Below are 19,336 nucleotides of genomic sequence, written 5' to 3'. Positions count from 1 at the left end.
CCTCTAAACGTTATTAAAGTTTACAGAGCTATAAAAAGTTCCATTTTTTGGCCAACTATTGTATTGGAACTTATTATATTTATCAAATCCCACAAAGACAAAAGGGATAACATGCTTTTTTTCCCGGAGAACAGCATAAATAAACGTTAAATTGACAAAATGGCCGTTTAGGTTTACCGTTATCTAAAACTACTTTTTTTATAAATTTTTGATATCTTTTCTATTTTAGACTACAAAAAAAAGTTGCAAAAATTTTTAAATTTCAATAGATTTTAAGAAGAGAAAAGTTTCTTCTATCTCCGTTCCCTTCCAAGTTGTCGTCTCAGAAAATTAGTAAAATTTAAATTATTTACTAGGTACAGTGTTTTTCCGAAACTATAAATTTTTATCCATTTTCATCTATTTAGCCGTGAAGATTAAGTGTAAATTGAACATTTTATTTACGTTTCTCTCAATTTTTTACTTGATCATCCTAAATGTATGCAATAATTCGATATAATATGGGCATATGAAGTATAATTTATTCGTAAACAGTATTTTGAATTTTTTTAGGGAAAAGTGCAACTTTATGTGTTAATTGTGTTAAAAGTTTTAAAGAAGCACTGTAAGTGTATACTAAAATAAATCAGTGACTGGAAATAAAGAAATTTTTTTAAAATCAATTTTGTCAAAACTTTCAAATAAAATTCTAATCACGTCCAATTTCTCACAATCATCATGCGTCAAAACTTTTACTAAAAAAAAAAATTTCTATATTGTATTAAAGCATTCAAAAATCTTATTCAAATCTTAAATTCTAAGAATTAAAACAGAAAAAAAAAAATTTTTTTTCAAATCTTAAATTACAAACTTTGAAATTATAATTGAGAAAAAAATTTCTTTTTTTTTATATTTTTAAAATAAAATAAATAAAAATGAAGAAAAATTTCATGAATTCTTTAATATTTTTCTTTGCAGGATTTCAATCTCATAATATAATATCCTCGCATGTATGTATGTATGTTTGTACGTTTTCTTATCCTTGAACTTGAAATGGAAAGTCATTCTATATTTTGTGTACATTTTCAGTTCGGAACACTTGAATTATACTTGATTTTAAAATTCCACTTATGAGCAGTTCTTATCATCTTTTCTATTATCCTGTGAAAAAATATGATTTTGTAAACTTCATTTTAAAGAAGATGAAATCTTGCACTTCAATTAAAAATATAGAATTTCAATCTCATTAAATACATAGATTTCATTATTTAGATAAACTATAAAAGTGTAAATGGAAAGTTTTACGCACCAGATAATCTAAAAATTTTCAGGTTTTTGTTAAAAAATTCCAATTAAAATCAAAACTATTGTAATAATAGCGAGCGAGCTTTTACATTCAGTTGAAGATTAATGAAAAGAAGAGTTCTCCAGGAAAAAATTAAAGGACATTGAATTCTCGTAAAATAAAATCCACGATATTTTTGATGTCTTAACCCTGTGACTTAAATGTACTGTAATTTTTTACACAAAACTATGGAGTATAGAACAATTTTTATAATGTAACATTGAAATAAGCGCGGCCAATTGCATATAAAGCAAGTTATGAAGGCTTTAGTTTAAACTGCAGCAGTTTTAAATGGTTTCAGTTCAGAATTACTTCAAATTTATTCTATTATTGTAATTAAATTTGAATAAGTTTTATTTTAGAGTAGAACCAGGACAGTTTTTGATATTTTTCCGATTTGAATTTTTCTCGGAAATGTTCGTGTACACGGCATTCATATAAAATTATTTGGTTATTTTTTGCGAAAATCTTAAACATAAAATGTTGAATTTCTTAAAAAGAAGCGATACAAAAAATTATTCTCAATAAGTTTTCATAATTCACCAAAAAAAAAAATTCAAATTCACTAGAACCTTAAAATATGTACAAAAAACAATCTTAAATTTTCTTTTGCTACAACACAAAAAAAAAAAACATTTGCCTTGTAAGAAATTTTATTTTTATTTCATTTAGACTTACAAAAGACGACAACGTCTTCCAGCAAGGATACGAGTTTATTCTTATTAAGTTATCATTTTTTTTTCCTCTGTGTTCGTTTATTTTTTTGTGGTAGAAAAACGAAAGAAAAAAATTTTTTTTGTTGATTTTCTTGTCTTGTTTCCAAACGTAAACACACACACGAACACACACACACGGTTTCCTTTTTGTACATATTTGTTTTTTAGAATTAAAAGCAATCAAAGTAAACAGTACAATTACCGAGATTTTTTTAATGATCGAAAACACCATTAAAGTAATTATTACTGAAATGAACAGTTCAACAGTTTGTTCTTAGTTTGTTCTTTAAAGACTGCGAGAATAATTATGGCGACAATTTAATTTTAGAATACTGGTAAGATTTTTTCTTCTGTTTTTCTTTTAATGTTTTGCAATGATGAAACAATGTGTATGTCATACACATTACACATATACTGTGCTATGTAAATTGTTATACACGTTATTTTTAATATTTATAAGACGTTTATATGTGTACTACATACATTCAGTTTGAAAGCGTAGGTTTACTTTTAAAATTTAAGAAACTTACGACGTATGTTTTAACAAATTTAAATGATTTTCAGTTTTTGAATAATTATTATATTTAATTATAGATTCATTTACTTAAGTATGTAAATTAGAGTATGCATACTCTCGATTTTTAGCAGACATTATAAATAAAATATGCATATCGGGCTCAACATAATTACTACAAGGATAATAATTGGTAGTATGTAATGTAAATTTACTTGAACAAAATCACAATATTATCATAATTATCATAATGAATGAAAATATTAGTAATTCACGGTCGGATAATTTATTAAAAAATTAAATTTTAAACAGTAATTTGTAATATTTGAACAAAAAATGATACTCGTAAGCGTAGGATATTGAACTTTAATATTAATTTAATGGAAAATATTTTAACAAAGCACATCTCTAATTTCTAAAAATTCTAAAGTTTAGATCTTGCATTTATACACATATAGCTTTATATCTTAATTATTGAAATGAATGGTATATTTAAATAAGGCTTATATAATTTTGCATAAATTTAGGGGATTTTTAATTTTGTAAAATAATAATTGTCAAAAAAAAATTGTACTCACGTAATTGTTGCATAAGATTTTCAACTAATTTAGTCTTAACACTCCTGCTTTTATATAGAAATTCACTTACAATGTCCAAAATAAAGAAGATCGAATGTACGCTTTTTGCAAAGTTTGAATAATAACAATTCAGGAGGGAGAGGAAAATATGAAATACTTATTGATTTCAACAGACTTCTTAAATTTAATACTGATAAAATTTGCTATCCAGGAGGATATCTACTTTAAAAACGACCAAAAATTAGACTCAAATCAATGGTTCATTTGAAAACACCTATTCATAAAAGAGACACTTTTTTTGTACTTTTGTAGTTAGAAGTAAGGGGCAGGCCATGTGCGATTAAAGACTAACATTTTTTTTTTCAACTAAATGTAAATTTGAAAAAATTACAAGCGAAAAATGCCTAGCTTAGGCCATATTTTTTATTATATAAATGCTAAACTTAATTTTTTTGGATTTTTCTAAAGTTCAGAGGTTATCCTTAATAAATCATTAACAAAAATGGAAACATTCTTAACTCTATATAGCTTATTATTTTCGTGAATTTCAATTAATGCTCTTATTTATTCAATAATTTTCTACTATTAAGCTTAAGATTTAATATTTTAGTAAATGAGGTATTAGATTTTTTTAAAATATTCAAAGTCTTAAACAAGAAATTTGAAAATAAATCAATTCCAATATTTCAATTATAGTTAAAATAAATTTTCTGGAATAAGAAATTGCAGTAGCTCTATCGAATTTTATTTATGTAATGGAATAATTACCTCCAATTTCAAGTAAAAGTATCGTATTTAAATATGTATGCATGCATTACTGATATTGTATATTATACATGTCAAGATTTATACTGCAAATTCAAATTCATACTCGTACTACAAAATTTAGTTACAAAATTTAACAAACCATTTTTAAATTAAAATGCAAAATTTATTCATTAAATTTAAAGTAATTGCGACATTCCCATCTAACAAAGAACTCTACATAATATATGACGCACATATACTCAAACATAAATGTGTGTATCAATATTATAATATAACTGTATAAATAGCTAAAATGGAAAACATTTAGAAAATAAAAAATTGTTACTTTAATTTAAATTTCTTGTAGATAATTTTTGGAAGAGAAGTTCTAACAACACGTGTACTGAATAAATTTTAAATTTATTGTATGTAGATAGAAAATTGCGGATAAAATTAAAATTTCACTCAAATATTATTCAATATTTTGTGTGTCAATCTCACACATATACAAATATATTGATTTGCTATATTTATTTTCATTTATAATACTTTTTTTTTCAATTTAAAATAATGTAAAATTAAACAGGAGCTTTCAGTTCAATTTTAATAACTAAAACGATTGGTAGAAGATAAATTTTATTGAGTACGCAGGCAAAGGAGTAGTGAAACGAATGAAATACATAAGATTCAGCGTTTATAATAAACAATGATTGGAATAAATTAAAAAATTTATTATAGAAATAATATCTTGAAATATTTTAAGCACCTTGCTAACAAAATTTGGAGAAAAGTGTGATTATAATTTCACTGTTTCCACTGTAAGTTGTATGCCAGTTATTAATTTTTTTGTATTGCCAAAGAGAGGCATATGCAAACGAATTTCTCCCTCCAGCCACCGCAACGAGTATTGGCTAATTGCAGCCCTTTCATATACCACTTAAACAACCCTTGTTCCAAGAAAATACCCGGAGATCTCCCTCCAACATCGAGGAGATGGACGTGAGCTCGAAATATTGAGAAAGCCCCGCCCAAACCATCTGCACTTTCTGATAGCCAGAGCAAGACAGGCAGTCAGAATGTGTATGGCCGTCCCGTCAAAACCTACCCAGTCAGATTTACCCAATTTGTGCAAGATGATGTGAAAGAAGCAGTAATTGCAAGAACGCGATTTCGCTCAATTCCAAACAGCTCTAAAGAGAACTTCTTTGAGCAAGATGGAAGGAACAGTTTCGCATGATGACAATCCTCTGTAGGCTTCCAGCGAAGATTTGATTCCTCCACAGACACAACGTTAAGTCTGCTCTTAATGGCAGACATTGACACTCTACAGAAGGGGGCGGCTCGGACAAAACCGCCATCGATCTCGTTGCCCTTATGCCCGCTGTGCACTTACATCCAAATGTGCGTTATTCTGGTGCCGACTCCACAACCGGGAACACACTGCTCCAAGCCAGTATCCAAGCTTGGATGTAACCTCAGCCGATTGAAGCACCATTAATACCGCTCTGCTGTCTAAGAGCATTTAGATGGTGGGATTTTTATGTCCTCTTTCTAAGCTTATTCTCAGGCATATTTCTGTTTTTCACCTTGAAACACCAAGCAATGCGAATCCGGCCGCATTCCGTACACGCCTGAGTCTATCCTTGAGTCCGTCAGTTAGGGAACTTTTATTTTAGGAACAACTTGAAGCTTGTTGAGAAACTTTATTTCTCTAGAAGAAAATTTTTATCTGTTATAGAACAATATTTAGAATTATAGTCCTTAAAATACAAATTTCGAAAATTTTATTGTGTCCACAATAAACAACTATAAAGTATTTAAGGTCTTAAAGTTTGTTCATATGTTGAAAGGAAATGTGCTGCTTTAAAAGCTATTTGTTTGTTTCAAGTCACGTTGAAAGTTTTTTTTTGGAAATTCAGTTTTCCAATATATTGTCTGCTTAAGAAGAAAATTGACTGTTATTTTCTTTTAATTGGAAAAACTCAATAATCTTGTTGTACACAGAAGTTTTCTTAAAATATTCTAGGCCAAATAACAAATGGAAGAGCATCCTAAATAACCGAACCGAATTAGCGGACGAAAGTACAGTCATAAACAATTTTAATTTGCCTAATCTATGTTCTAATTTCTCTACTCACAATAAAGAAGCTCTGCATAAACAATATACGTTATGTTTTGAATAGAAAGTGTGTACCCAAATCTTGAAATTTTAGACTTGAAGTTCAAATAAAAAAAATATTAGAAAAGAATTGAATTCACAGAGACAGGACAGTAATTTTACTAATTACCAATACAGCGTGTTGTTGTTTATCTTTATTGTTATTTCTAATAAGAATAACTAATACAAATTCCATCATAAAAGTGCAGAATAGATGGATGACATAATCATGTAAACAAATACTTGGTAATCACGTAGATTATTGTAAAGCAATGTGAATGATAATTTGCCAGTAATTTCTTCATACATCTGTAGCTCATTTGGTAGAGCGCCTGCTTAGTAAGTTTCGAGTCCAGTTTGAGGAGAAAAAATTTTTTAATAAAATTTTTCTGCCTTGAATTGTTCCTTTGATTACGTCATTCATCTACTCTGCAGTTATATGAAGTTTCCGTTAGTTATTCTTACAGGACAGTCATTTTTTTTTAATTTTAAAAATATCACAAAAAACCTACTAAAAACATTAATTAGACTTTTTTTGTATCAAGATGTACTTGAAAAGTCACACGTTTTTAATAAAGACGTACTTGAATCTACAAAGACCATGTTATTTATGAATTCGGTTCATTACAGTTTCCTACTTATCTTCATTTTCTGTTTGACTTTGTTTTTAGTCTTTATGAACTTTTACTTTATTTTTTTAATAAAAAATATTTACAAAATGAATTTCATCTCACATCACAACATCATAATCGCTTTTAACCCAAAAAAAAAGGAAGAAATAAAATATGAAAGGGAAACTTTCTTTCTTTTCTTATATGCTATTAAAATGTTAAATTATTTAATTTTTTTAAAGGAGCTTATAAAGTATCACCACTCCACTAACACTGAAAACAACAACAATGAAAATAATTTCAAAGACCTTTCTTTCGAAAACGGAAATCATGTCAATGGAACACATTTTAATGCTTAATATTTTTCTTCTATATAAGTGGAAAAGGATATTGTGTTCCTTTCTGTTCCTTTATATTATAACGTTTAACATTTCATATTATGATCTAAAGAATATAAAAATTTTTCTTTTCTTTTATTGTACATTTTATTGGATAAAAGGAATACAACAAAAGAGTGTCATACATATTCGAATTGAACGCCAGTATGTGTTGTCCAAAAAATAAAATGGTTTAAAACAATAAAAACAATAACAACAGGTATAAAACAACTATACAGCTTCCTGTGTATCGCAATATAAAAGTAGGTACTTTAAAACTGTACATGATAAGTTGTGTGTGTGTTGTCATTTTTATATTTTGTTCATTTCATGCTTATTGTACACATGCATTGTTATAAGAATCCCTGAAGGTGAGATCTTTTATATATAAAATATTTATGAATGTGATAAGTATAAAAGCATTTTTATACTTGCAAAAGATTATGTTGTTATTGCCTTAGATAATTCTAATGCTATAATTTTTTATTTTGTTTTTAGATTCAAAAGTAAGTTAGTCAGTAAGTTTATTTCACTTTTAATTTTATTAAAAGAGACGAAAAAATTCAAATGCAATTTCTTAAAAATTTTGAGCACATCTTGGTTTTATATGTAATCCAGCTTCAAGTGGCTTTTTTGGTAAGTTAAAGTATATTTTCTTAACTAATACAATATAAATAAGAAGCAGTTGGGAATTTAGAGTCAAGGTGCCAGAGCCAAAATTGAAAAATTGAGATTTACTTCAAAATTTTTTTAATTCCCGAAGTCGAATGCTGGTCGAAAATTGAACAAAATTAATTTGGTAATTATATGCGAAGATCGAATAGGGAGTCGGGTTTCGAATAGGGAGTCAAACGAAACCTTGTTTTTAGGGTGCCGAGGACGACGGCCCTCTAGTCCCTCGATGGCTGGATTGGCGCAGCTAAGAGTGACTGGTCTTTGCTCATGAATAACGCATTCCAAGCAGTTTTTGATACTGCTCAGGAGGTAGGAGTGATCTGATCTCGTTGAGTCATCCAAACTTGAAGTAAGTGGTCGGTCCTTACTAGATATTGTCACACCATAGTCCACCTGAAAAGAATAAGCATGACGAAGACTGAGCTATATCGTCTGTGGCTGGAAAAGGACGGAGCATCTGCTATACGACTGTCAGTCTAAGACTCAAGGGTGTCGAGCTGGGGTTTATAACACCTGGAGGGCTTAGGGCTCCAGTTGATTGTAATAAAATACTATACTACTATACAATAAAAATACTATGTATTTTTGTAATTGAAAAAAAATTAAAAATTAAAAATTGTATGGAAACCCTATATATTTAGCTATAATTTCCATATTTTTCTATAGGTCTAATCTAATAAGTATACTTCACGAAAAGTACAGCTTAATGGTTTGAGTTTTTTTGTACGATGAATGAAAATTAATAACCCATATATAGACGAGTAATAATGGAGATGTTATAACACGAATACCTCGAATATATTTTTAAACTATCAACATTCAACTGTATTCAAAACAAAACGACATACAATTAAACATCTCATATAATAAATTAAATACAATAAAACATTTTAGAAGTCCAAACCGGAGGTTTTTCAAACAAGAGAATTTCAAACCATGTTTTAACAAAATGAATACACTGATAGTCATACGTTAGTTAAGGTAGATTAATTAAACGCAATTAAACAATTAACACTTTATCGACCGGTTGTAGTTGAGGCTGCCACTCAGTAAGAACCGGCTAAGTCGCGCACGAATTTACCCCCAGTACCGGCTAAATTTTCACTATGCATTGTGTTGTGCTTAATCCTTTTATTTTAAAGTAATGGAATTTTATTGATATTTGTACTTTATTTTATATTTGTTTTATACAATTTATTGCCTTTTTAACTTACATTCATGAAATAATTTCAAGGTAACAGTAATTAAATGTTTTAATATCTATTTAGAGTGTGGTATCTCTTGTAACAGTCTCCCTTATGTAAGGAATAACTGCTATAGTCTGACAAAGCATCTAAGCAAAACTCTTCATCTGCACTTTCTTTATCCATTAGAAACGGTAAAAAACTATTATAATTGATAAAAAAATAGAGAGGTCAGCTACAAAGCTGCAAATAATTAACGACGTCGGCGCTGCGAAGTTATAAAAAGAGCAATCCACTGACAAAAACCATCGATAACCAAAAGCCGATTAATAGGCTACCGGTCAATAAGCGTTGGCAATCGAAAAGCCGATAAATAGGCTACCGGTCGATGTAGTTTTCTACCATTTTGATTATGCTCTAATTTTACCACACAATCTACCAAAAACTAGTTTTCTTTAATTTATTATTTGTAAATTTTCGGATTTCATTTTTAAATCACGAAAAATTTCTAAAATTTTAAAAGTACCGCAGAAAATATTTCGAGGAAATTTTTCATACCCATACGGACGTATGTCCGAAGGGTATAAAAAATTTTCGTTACCGTTTGTAACGCTAAGAAATAATTCTCTGAGATATGCCATAAGTGTATGTTTTTGATCAGCGTCGAATTCTGAGTTATTTTAATCATGTCTCTCCGTCCGTTCGTCTGATCGTTTGTCGGTCCGTCTCAATGATAACTCAAAAATTAATTGAGCTAAGCTCACAAAATGATTACAAACGATTTATAATACTAAATTCCAGAACTTTATATAAATTGGATGTGATGGAAGTTCGCGTAGCTGACCTACAATTTCAAAAACTATTTGACTATATCTCTAAAATTATTGAAGCTATAATATCGAAATTTCACAAAGGCAAATATATTATTTGGGCTGTTATATATGACAAAAATTGTTGAAATTCCTTGGCTCCTTGTAGTAGTTAAGCTATTTAGCTGGATCTCAGAAAATATAGAACCTACAACATTGAAATTTCGCACAAGCAAATATTTTATTAGGCTATTGTATTTGACCATTATTTTCAATAAAATTTCTTGGAGGTAGTATAAGTACAAACTGCAATATACGTGTATAACAGAATTATACATATAAAAAACAAGTATGTATGGGTATCACAAAGTAGACACGGTCAACTCTACTTCTTCTCGTTTTTATATAAAATTCTTTAATGCATTTATAGAGAGCAGGAAATCTATTATTCATGTTATCCTTATGAAAGAGAATAAAAATATTATTTTTTTTCTAATTGTAAATTTAGTTTCATTAAATGGATCTTAATGCAGCATTAAAATATTGGACTGCAATGTGACTTTCTTCCTTGTTGTATTCAGTGTTATGTATGTATATATGCGTAGCATTAATTATACTGTTTATTCCGTAGTGAATATGCGGATGCATTAGAGTACAAACATAATATTACAATGTTTTAAAGTTCCGAAACTTTAGGAAAATCCTTATGAATTGTGCTTAGAAGATAATTTATTATATTGGAAAATTGGTGCGGTTCATTTTTATTTTTTATTACAATTTTGTTGAAAAAAGAAAAAAATTTTAAAATTCATTTCAATTGCTTTTGTAAGGACTTTTTTTTTCTTCATTCAATTTTTTGACAATAAAACTTAATAGTTTAAGAAAATAATTCCTTTATTTTTTACTCATAGTTTTTGTAATTAAACCGATAAATCTAAAAAATTTAAGAAATTCTATTGTACGAATGAATTGTTATGATATTTAATTAAAAACTAGATCGTAAATCTTTTGCTAAGGTCAATGCGGTTTTCTAAATTATATTTAAACAAAAAAGAAATGAAGAACGCGGTCTAATTTTCATGACACAAAAACCATTTTTAAAATGAAATTTTAATAATAAAAGCATTAAGACTGTAAGAGCAATATTTTTAATTGAAAAATTAACTTTCCAAAAAGAAACAAATTTTTAATAATTTTTTTAGGAATCAAACACAATATTAATTTATTAATTGGAGTTGTTGCAAATATTTTGATTACTTTACCATTTACAATACCAATTATAATTAAAAATTACTAATGAATTTTTGTTTTAGGGAAGTTCTAACTTGAAATGGACGTACATGCAATATTTTTTGCTAAATTGACTTTCGGAAACACTCATTATTAAATGAAAAATAATTAAAAAATAAAAGAAAACTTCAAGTTGAATTACTGCAGAAATTAGAGTGGAAATGAGCAATTGAAGAAGGAAATAGGACAAAGGTTGGACGATAAACTCTCCAATAGTGGAGAGCAAGACAATAATAACAAATCAAATGAAAGACAAAAATTGTACAGACGCTCGTTCATAGTATTATAGATGTATTATGTTTAGCATTGCTTTTAAATCAAGCACGGTAATTAATGTTGATAAGCAAAATGCCAACAAACAACAAACGCACACATACAATTGCATTTCTGTTAACACAGAATTTTCATTTTATATATCGTATACGTATTATTTATTTTATCTTGTATAACTTTGTTTGATGCAAACTTGTTATAAATAAATTTATATCCTGATTGTTTTACAATTCATGCAAGAACCAAGTGTAACAAAAATTTTTTAAACCACATTTTAAGGCACAATCCCATAAAACAGTAAATTTTGTGTTTCGATTTTCCAAATTTGTAAAATTCCCATCCCCATTAAGCCACTCAACACTATTTATAACCAAAGTTATTCATTGCTTGTATATAAACGATTCCAATTTTCCCTTATATCCTTAACAGGTAGTAAAGCTGATTTATATATTTGTGCTTCGTATACGATTCAACATGAAAATGAATTTTAAAATGTTTGACTATTTTTTGCGAAAATTGAAAAAAGGCACAATACGTTATTTCGTCCTTAACCGCACAATGTAACATGCGTTTTAAGAACACACACGATTTCTCTATATATATTCTCTATATCTTTATTAAAACTTTTTTCATTTGTAATTATTGCCATACGATAATATTAATTGTTTAAATTTAACACGAAGTTGACTAATTAATTTACGTGCTTGTTATTATCAAAAAACTTTCTCATATACATTTGACACATTACAAATTAATAGTAAAATTTTCTTAGAAATTTAAAATTTTCAATAATGAAGCCACTACACTCATTCAGAACTAATTAAATTTGACAAATTATTTTTTATGTTTCACTTTAAGAGAAGATTTTAAAAAATAATACTCTTCTGTGTGTGTGTGTGTATGTGTACTGACGTTAACAGAGGAATATTGAATCCTTATAGAAATTTATTTCCTATTATTTTAAAAATTTTTAAAGCAAACATTATTCAAACTTTATTAACACTTTTTACACACTCGTATTGTTTTAATAATTAATTAATTTCCACACTTTTACTTAAAATTTTATAATAAATTTTTTTTTTTTTTGGAAGAGGGTTTTTCTTTTTATAACTTTGCTTTTAACTAAATATTATTAATTTGAAATTTTTTACTGTATACTTGTATATTATATAGCCGGTACTATACGCACACCAATATTATATTTGAATCTAGATTATAAAAAATTCAAGTGATGTAATTAGCGAAACCTTATAAAATTTTCGAAATAAAAAACATAGAATTTCAATTAAAAATTGAGCTGTAACACAAGTAAAAATTTTGAGATTGAAAATTGTATGAATGAAATACGCAATCATTTTAATTGAATAACGCAATTGTGTAAACAACAAAATTGTAAGTAGCAAAAATGAGTTTATTTTGGAATCTTTCATTTTATTTAAATACTTTGAAAAAAATTTTTATCTTTAGTATGAGATTTTTATTTTACTTTGATTTTATAACCTTAAAAATGAAAATTTAAATTTAACACAAAATTATTGAAATTTTCATTTGTTATACCATCACCAATTTCCACACCACATCTTTATTTTTGTTACTATCACGTCACATCTTCCACAAGACTTCCCCCGAAAGAGCGAAACGGTAAAATGCGAAATGTGTAGCAATTATTTTTATTATATTTCTTTAGATTTTATTTAATGAGACAAAAATTCTCATTTTTTTTGTTTGATTTTTCATGTGTATTAAAAGTACAAAGCTTGAAGAAATTAATTGGAAAAAACAATGAGGAATTGGTAAAAAAAACAAAAATTAAGTAAATTATTACAAATTTTTTACTTTGAAACACGAAAAATACAAAATAAAATTAATGCTTTTTTTTAAATTATAAAATATTGCATATTTATAGGCGAAGAGATATTAAAATTTCCTTATTCTAATTCTAACAATTAAATAATTTTTTAAAGTGATTTTACAAAAGGTTATAGGAAGAAGTTACCTAAAATCTTAATTATTTTCTATTGAATCGCCATTTTGATTAATATTAGAAACGTTTTTTTTGTATTAGTTCTCTAATTATATTCTAATAGAACGTAGGACTTTAGTGTAGTTATTTGGACTTGTTAATGACAACAAACAAAAAGTTATACATCTACATAAATGGACGAGAATCACGTAGTGGTTTTGTCAAAATTTTCTTATACCCTTGCATTTTAAATTCTTCCGTAATACTTTTTAATCTAAAGGATCTAAATATCAACCTAAATATAATAAGCGCTTACATATACTTATATTTTTGATTTTAAAAACGATAGGTACATTTCTTTTTTGTTTTCTAATATCAAATTGATCTGCTTATTGTCGATTCAATTTTTCAAATTTCAATATACTAGATCTTTAATGTGGCTGCTTTCTAAACTTTGTGTTTTTACTTAATATTAAGAAATGTTCTTCACGAAATTCAAAATTTGAAAAGTACAATTGATAATTTTTTAATTTAGAATTTCTTAATAAGTGTTACTCATAGTTTGTGTAATCAAATTTCGAAAACCGAAAATAAAGTATTTTTCCAAATTATTTTTATTATAATTTATTCAGAAATTCTTAAACATATGTGAAATCAGCCAATATTAATTTATAACAAAAATTTAAATTTATATTAAATTTGAATAATAATCAAGTTTTTAGAACTAACACAAAATTCTATTACGTTATTAGAACAATAACGTCTACTATAAATATTTGGAAACTCTTTATTCATCAATGCACCATACAACTGTTATTATTTTTTTCCTAAATTTGCTTTCATAACAATATCTATCACATATTTTGATTAAAATTTAGAGTTTATAGAGCCTTTCAGAATTAGAGATGCATAATATGACAACTTTTTGATAGTGGGAGTCATGGTGTCTTGTCGCTTGATAACATTTTATATGTATAATATTCTGTTATAGTTTCTGTTGTTGTAGTTTCTTTAATAAAAGGCCGATTTCTAACCAGTATTTATTATATTTTTTTTAATTGTTTCAGTTTTCTAAAATTTTTGTTATAAAATATTCATTATGGTCTTTTATGCGCTTGCAATTTTTACAAACAATTAAAAATATTAAAGAAGAAAAAAATGTTGGAATAATATTAATTTTATTATTTTTATAAAAATAATTTATTAAATTTTATTCATGAAATTTTTTGTTTTCTAATTTCATATTAAAATAATTCGGACTTTATTAAAATGATGACGGTCCTTTGAAAGTTAAAATAATTTTGAATGAAATTTTATGTGAATTATTATTGAAAATTATGTTTTACTCTTTCTGTTTTATTTTTTTTTTTAAATTATTATGTACCTACATACGAATGAAATTATCCTTTGAAGACATTGTTATTTTGGATTTTTATTTCAGTGGCTTCAAGCACAAACGACTTAAGTCTGTTTTAGTGATTTCGAGATAAATGCATTTTAAACTTTAAATTTAATTTTGAAAAAAGTTATGAAGTTTTTTGAGCCAATTTTTTTTTTGATCGAAAGATAATTAAAAAAGGAAGCGATTAACTTATAATCTGAAGTAAAACAACTAATAGTATTCTCATAATTGTGAAAAAAGAGAGATAAGCGGTTATACAAAATTTATAAAAAGCACTTTGCAAAGCATATCTCGAGTTAGGCGATTTGTGAAAAATTACTTTTGCATTTTCGTCAAACTTAAGTCGACTTAAGCTGTTGTTGCAAAACTGAAGATATGGTTTTAGGTGACTTAAGTTATACTAAAAAGGGAAGAAATATATATATTATTTTTAGGTTATTTGATTTTTCACTCTTTTTTCAAATCTTTGTCATAAAAACCATAAATTGAGGCAAGAAATGAATAAACTTCAAGGAAAAATTATTTCTAAAAGTTAAAAATAATTTTTTCATTAAATTTAAAAAAGGTGACAGTATCTTTTATTCTCTCTCGAATTCTTCGACTAAATATGGAGGAGTATCTGCTAAGTCTCCAGTATTAATCGTTTTGTAAAATTTTTGAACCAAAGGATCAATAAATTGCATCAAGTACTCTAAGTTTTTCTTCTTTGGGACTAATTTTCTCTTTTTTTTCAATTCGGAGTATATCTTGAAAATCTAACTAGTTAACACCTTGTCTTAAAATATAAGAAAGCGTTGTTTGTATAAACTGTTTTTGTAAAATATTTTTTGGAAGTCAATTTTTTAAAATCTGTGGGGTGGCTCTTTCCACTTAAGGGAGTCTCAAAAAGTATTTCAATTACAAAAAGGCTTCATTGTGCAACGGATCTGAGCAAATAAATAAAGTTGTAGCATAAACATATTTATATGTAGTATCTATTCGTTTTTGTTTAGAACCCTTTTTTGGAAACAAGTTTCATCAAGTCATTGTGTAAAGGAGACCATTGTGTGTGATATTTACGTACTCTGAAATTGCTGATATGTTGTATTTTACATATTGTTTTTGTTTCAGATATGCCTATTAATGAAACCACATACACAGTTATCTACAGATATGTTCTTGTGCCCGATAGGAGTCGAAAATTTGCTTTTGAATGCTATTGAAAATCTTACATCTGTAGTTTTTACGACAAAAGAAACTTACTTGCCTTGTCAATTTTCATATTCATTTCCCAAATTCCTATCGTTGAAAGCCCTTTCTCTTGAATATTTCTTTAATTTGCTTTGTTTTGAAACCGAATATCTGTATTTTTTTGAACATCTTTTTCTACTTTATTTTTTTTCAATGAACCCGTCATTTACGTCGGATCCTGAAGAATTTTTGTTTAGAAATTTTAAAATGAGGATTGTTAATACAATCACCACGACCAAAGTCAATTGCGGTTTTCAAAACTGTATTTACTTCGGTTTTCAAAGTAAGATCTGTTGATACTTGTTTATTTACTAAAGAACCAGTTTCGCTAATTTCTATGCTTAAAAACACTTTGAATCCGTTATGTTAATTTCAAATATAATGTAATACATCTAATATCCACCACAATCATTTCAGCTCTCCTAGCAAGTTCCAAAACTTTTAACGTACATTGATTAAACGTGGATAAAGTTTATATTGGATAATTTTTATATTATTTAACAATTTCCAACATAAGCACATTTAAAAAAAATAATAAATAACTGTCTTTGTAAAAAATACTTCCTTCGAAATAACAAAAATATCATAAATATTTGAAAATCGAAGAAATTTTATCTCACGGAAATGAGTAATAAAAAGTATAACAAAATATTGTTATTCCCAGATGTACCAATTTTATTTATTGAAAACCCTTGCAAATTATAATAATTAGAATAAAAACTCTTGTTAAACACAAAAATTTGATCTTCCTAATAACATGTGTTTTACAAGGGTGTAATAAAACAACACTTTGTTTAATAATACAATTAGACCACAAAGGCAAAACAATCTACCATCAGGTAGCTAGCCACGTGTCATTTTAACATGGGAACTCCGTCAATTGAAAAAAACATTTGTCGCAGGTAAATCACGAAATGACCTACAATATTATTTGTTAAATAAAAAAATTCAAATCTTAAACATGGGATATTTGGGTAATTAGAGCATTAATAATGCAGGTAACTTGTGCAGATGTTTTATATTTTGGGTTAAAAAAAACTATCTTCCTTGTCACTGAATGTAAGATTTAATTTTAACTATAGTGAACAAGTTTTAAACCATGGACATAAAGTACCTACACTATATATCACATAAAATAATATGTTAAGCGTTATAAAATATTTTTTATTATAAAAAACTAAAAAATATTCTATACTGATCATGTATTATTTCGAACACTAAACGCTTAACTTCGATGTATTGTTCTTATTTGCACGCGTTATAAAAACCTAACTCGACATAAGAAGCCTTTTGGAATATAATTGCATTTGCAATAATCGCCTAACTCGAGATGAGTTTAAACAACCAACAATAATTATTTTACACAAATCGCTTATGTCGAGTTAGTATTTAAAAAAATTCAAAATTAATTTTGCAATAAAAGCTTAACTCGAGATAAGCGGTTGTAAAAACTCATACAAATAAAAAAAAATGTCACTAATTTCGATTTGCAACAATAGCCTATCTCGAAATAAGTGGTTTGTCAAAAACATAAAAAAGATGTTTTCTGCTCTTAACTCGATTTAGGCGATTAGTGCAAGTGCACATAGTTGCCATTTCGAGTTAGGTCATGTGTGAATTCGACAATAACTCCGGCTACAACAGTCGTAGAACCACCAAATTTTGTGAGCATATGAAACTCAAAACGGAGAATTCGCTGGTTAACATATCTCATTTTTGTCTTAACTCGAGTTAGGCGGTTTGTGTTTGAGGCCACTGATTTGTGTAAACTTTCTCTCGTCAATCGAATAATAAAACAATAGATCCTTTGAAAGGAAAATAAAAAAAAAAAAAACCTTTTTGAGAAAAGTTAATTTATTTTAAAATAAATAATTTTTCTCAAAATACAAAAAAAAAAGCAAAAACATAAGTAATAAGAACAAGATAAGAAGAAAATGAAAAAAATATTTTGTTAATGAGATTTTTCAAAACAGAGTAGAAAAAAAAAACAGGAAAATTTTCAGGATATTTTTTTGTTTTTCCTTTTTTTTTTATTATTATTTTTTGAATTAATAAAATAAAAATTTTTTTAGAAACCGAAAATTTTTTTTTTCCTTTTTGAGATCATTTTCGTACATTTGGTGTAGTTTTTCTATTTTATAATCTTTTTTTTACAGTTAAGAACCAGAAAATAAACTTTTCGTTAATAAAATTTTATAAGTTTATAATGAAAAAAATTCAAAAGTTTTTCTCTTACATTTTTTTTTTGTTTTTAAATCTGAAAAGTATCAAAAAGAAATTTATATTTATAAAATGTAGTAGAGACCACCAAAAAATTAGTTTTTCATTTCTGATAGAAAAAGAAAAATGGTCCCACAATTTGACATAACTTTTATCAAATTACTGGTACGAGAATGTCTTTCAAAAAAACGAAAGATCAAGATGTCATTTAATTCATTGTCAAAAATGCGAAAACAAAATGGGAGAATCAATTTTAATTTTCAGGCAAAATGTTTGCTAATTTTAAGCAACACCAGGGATTGAAAATATTTAATTATTTATTCTATTACATATAGAATTTATAAGTATAATGGTTGGTATGCAAACAGCTGACTATAGTTTGAAAGCTATTTAATACAGATTTAAACATTATGATGAAATCCAGGTTTTTATATGAGAAATTTCGAAAAAGGACTTTGTAGCACTGCTTGATTTATGAATGTAATTATTGTAGCATTGATTTTTCAATATGAATCATACCTAAGAAAATTCTTGAAATAAAGTTGGAACAAACAAATGGTTTGTAATGTAGCACTTTTCCCCTCAACAAATGCAAATTCTGTTTTAAAAAACAATCTATGCGTATTTTCAACACTATTAAAATTACTATCATTTATATGTGAAGTTTTTAAAATTGCATATATTTAGGATGAGCAATCTTTTAAACAAAACAAAAAAAAATTAAAGAAATGTTAATATAATGCTTGAATTTAAGGATAACTCACATAGAGTTAAGAAAAATAATTATATTTATTAATGGCATGACATTTACTGTTACCTTTCTGTTATTATAGAAATTCGACAAGGCCTGCAGTTACAAATTTCCAGAGGTGATAACTTGAGGTGGAGTGAAATTTTCTGCTAACAAAATAAACTATTTATTGTTGTCTAATAGCTGCTACAATTTCACACTACTTCAAACTGCGTTCTATAGGAAAAACGGTAACAATAATTTGGAAAAAATGGATTTTAGATAACGATAAAAATATTAACAGCCATTTTGTTTTTTTGCAACAATAAGTCATTTTCAAGTAATAATAACCTTCCAAGTAAAAGCTGCATTGTAAAATTTTTATTTTATTTTATATTTAAAAATTTAATTTCGGCAAAGCAGTTTCAGTGACTAAGTTCTGTACTTTCCGTTTGAAAGAGTTGAAGTTAATTGACTAATTGATTACGTCCTGTTCCCAGTTAAAATGAATTTTTTAAAACATTATTCTAAAATT

Source organism: Condylostylus longicornis, unplaced genomic scaffold (assembly GCF_029603195.1).
Source record: "Condylostylus longicornis isolate FDR11 unplaced genomic scaffold, ASM2960319v2 ptg000044l, whole genome shotgun sequence".
In the NCBI taxonomy this organism is placed as follows: domain Eukaryota; kingdom Metazoa; phylum Arthropoda; class Insecta; order Diptera; family Dolichopodidae; genus Condylostylus; species Condylostylus longicornis.
The sequence above is the reverse complement of the archived record's forward strand: the minus strand, read 5'-3'. Positions refer to the sequence as shown.